Raw genomic sequence first — 3,262 nt, 5'->3', positions numbered from 1 at the left:
TTCTTTCTCGTATGAGCAGGAACAAGGAAAAAGGCATTCTTGTTGAAGCTGATCCAGAACCTGAAAGGACTCTGAAGAGGAAACTAAGAGAAGCTAAATTACAACAATCCAGAGACAACCTTACTAAAATTTTCGAACAAGAGAAGGAGATGGCAGCCGAACCTAACAACAATAATGCAAGGAGGATGCTTGGTGATTACACTACACCTACTTCCAAGTTTGATGGAAGAAGCATCTCAATCCCTACCATTGAGGCAAACAATTTTGAGCTAAAACCTCAACTAGTTGCTCTAATGCAACAAAACTGTAAGTTTCATGGACTTCCATCAGAAGATCCCTATTAGTTTTTAACTGAGTTCTTGCAGATCTGTGAGACTGTAAGGACGAATGGAGTAGATCCTAAAGTCTACAGGCTCATGCTTTTCCCTTTTGCTGTAAGAGACAGAGCTAGAACATGGTTGGATTCACAAGCTAAGGATAGCCTGGACTCTTGGGATAAGTTGGTCACGGCCTTCTTGGCTAAATTTTTTCCTCCTCAAAAGCTGAGCAAGCTTAGATTGGATGTTTAGACATTCAAACAAAAAGATGGTGGATCCCTCTATGAAGCTTGGGAAAGATACAAGCAGATGACCAAAAGGTGTCCTTCTGACATGCTTTCAGAATGGACCATTCTGGATATATTCTATTATGGTCTGTCTGAGTTCTCTAAGATGTCACTGGACCATTCTGCAGGTGGATCCATTCACCTAAAGAAAATGCCTGCAGAAGCTCAAGAACTTATTGACATGGTTGCAAATAACCAGCTCATGTACACTTCTAAGAGGAATTCCGTGAATAATGGGACGCCTCAGAGGAAGGGAATTTTTGAGATTGATGCTCTGAATGCCATATTGGCTCAGAACAAAATGTTGAATCAGTAAGTCAACATGATTTCCCAATGTCTGAATGGATGGCAAAATGCATCCAACAATACTAAAGAGGCATCTTCTGATGAAGAAGCTTATGATCCTGATAACCCTTGCAGGGGTAAATTACTTAGGTGAACCTTATGGAAACACCTACAATTTATCATGGATAAATCATCCAAATTTCTCATGGAAGGATCAACAAAAGCCTCAACAAGGCTTTAATAATGGTGGACAAACTAGGCTCAACAATAGCAAGCCTTTTCCATCATCTTCTCAGCAACAGACAAAGAATCCTGAGCAAAGCACTTCTAATTTAGCTAATCTAGTCTCTGATCTGTCTAAGGCCACTTTAAGTTCCATGAGTGACACAAGATCCTCCATTAGAAATTTGGAGGCACAAGTAGGCCAGCTGAGTAAGAAAGTTACTAAAACCCCTCCTAGTACTCTCCCAAGCAATACAGAAGAGAATCCAAAGAGAGAGTGCAAGGCCATTGATATACTCAACATGGCCAAATGCAAGAAGGAGGGAGAGGACGCGAATCCCAATGAGGAAGATCTCATGGGACGTCTCTCAAGCAGGAAGGAGTTCCCTATTGAGGATCCAAAGGAATCTGAGTCTCATATAGAGACCATAGAGATTCCATTAAATCTCCTTTTGCCATTCATGAGCTCTGAAGATTATTCTTCCGCTGAAGAGGATGAAGATGTAACTGGAGAGCAAGTTGCTCAATATCTAGGAGCCATCATGAAGCTGAATGCCAAGTTATTTGGTAATAAGACATGGGAAAGTGAACCTCCCTTGCTCATTAGTGAACTTGATACATGGGTTCAGCAAACTTTACCTCAAAAGAAACAAGATCCTGGGAAATTCTTAATACCCTATACCATAGGCACCATGACCTTTGAGAAAGCTCTGTGTGACCTAGGGTCAGGCATAAATCTTATGCCACTCTCTGTAATGGAGAAACTAGGAATCATTGAGGTACAGCCTGCCTTATTCTTATTACAATTGGCAGACAAGTCAGTAAGACAAGCTTATGGATTAGTAGAGGACGTTTAGTAAAGGTTAAAGGCCTTTACATTCCTGCTGATTTCATAATCTTAGACACTAGGAAGGAGGAGGATGAATGCATCATCCTTGGAAGACCTTTCCTAGCCACAGCAGAAGCTGTGATAGATGTTAACAGAGGAGAATTAGTCCTTCAATTGAATGGGGACTACCTTGTGTTTAAGGCACACGGCTATCCTTCTGTAACAAGGGAGAGTAAGCATGCAGAGCTTCTCTCAGTACAGAGTCAAACAGAGCCCCCACAGTCAAACTTTAAGTTTGGTGCTGGGAGGCCACAACCAAACTCTAAGTTTGGTGTTGAATCCTCAAAACCAAACTCTAAGTTTGGTGTTGGGACTATACAACATTGACCTGATCACCTGTGAGGCTCCATGAGAGCCAACTGCCAAGCTATTGACATTAAAGAAGCGCTTATTGGGAGGCAACCCAATTTTTATTTATCTAATTTTATTTTTTATTTTATCATTCTTTTATGTTTTATTAGGTACATGATCATGTGGAGTCACGAAAAGAATTATTAAAATTAAAAATAGAATCAAAAACAGCAGAAGAAAAATCACACCCTGGAGGAAGGACTTACTGGCGTTTAAATGCCAGTAAGGAGCATCTATCTGGCGTTCAACGCCAGAACAGAGCATGAATCTGGCGTTGAACGCCAGAAACAAGCAACACCCTGGCATTCAAACGCCAGGAATGCACCCTGAGGAGAGCTGGCGCTGAACGCCAGAAACAAGCATGGAACTCGCGTTCAACGCCAGAAACATGCTACACATGGGCGTTGAACGCCCAGAACATGCATCACTTCGGCGTTTAAACGCCAGAATTGCATGCAAAGGCATTTTACATGCCTAATTGGTGCAAGGATGTAAATCCTTGACACCTCAGGATCTGTGGACCCCACAGGATCATCTCAGGATCTGTAGACCCCACAGGATCCCCACCTACCATATTCTCCCCTCTTCTCAGCATTCATCCTCTTTTTCCAATAAACACTCTTCCCCAAAATCCTTCACCAATCACCTCAATCTCTCTTCCTAATTACCCCCCTTCACCACTCATATCCATCCACTCTTCCCCATAAACCCCACCTACCTTCAAAATTCAAATTTCTTTCCCACCCAAACCCACCCTAAATGGCCGAACCTACTCCCTCTCCTCTCCCTATATAAACCCCTCCATTCTCCTTAATTTTCACACCACACAACCTCCTCTTCTACACCTTGGCCGAATACACCTCCCCTACTCTCCTCCATATTTTCTCTTCTTCTTCTTCTTTTCTTTCTTC

General features: G+C 42.2%; 1 non-coding gene across 1 annotated transcript; it reads right to left on the bottom strand.

The window, feature by feature from the left end:
* Nucleotides 1-548: 548 nt before the first annotated feature.
* Nucleotides 549-656, bottom strand: LOC112714236 (small nucleolar RNA R71). The gene has a single exon (XR_003159189.1). It is a non-coding gene; the product is annotated as a small nucleolar RNA R71 (small nucleolar RNA).
* Between the last annotated feature and the right edge of the window lie 2,606 nt (nucleotides 657-3,262).

Source organism: Arachis hypogaea, chromosome 9 (assembly GCF_003086295.3).
Source record: "Arachis hypogaea cultivar Tifrunner chromosome 9, arahy.Tifrunner.gnm2.J5K5, whole genome shotgun sequence".
NCBI classification, from domain to species: Eukaryota; Viridiplantae; Streptophyta; class Magnoliopsida; order Fabales; family Fabaceae; genus Arachis; species Arachis hypogaea.
The sequence above is the reverse complement of the archived record's forward strand: the minus strand, read 5'-3'. Positions and strand labels throughout refer to the sequence as shown.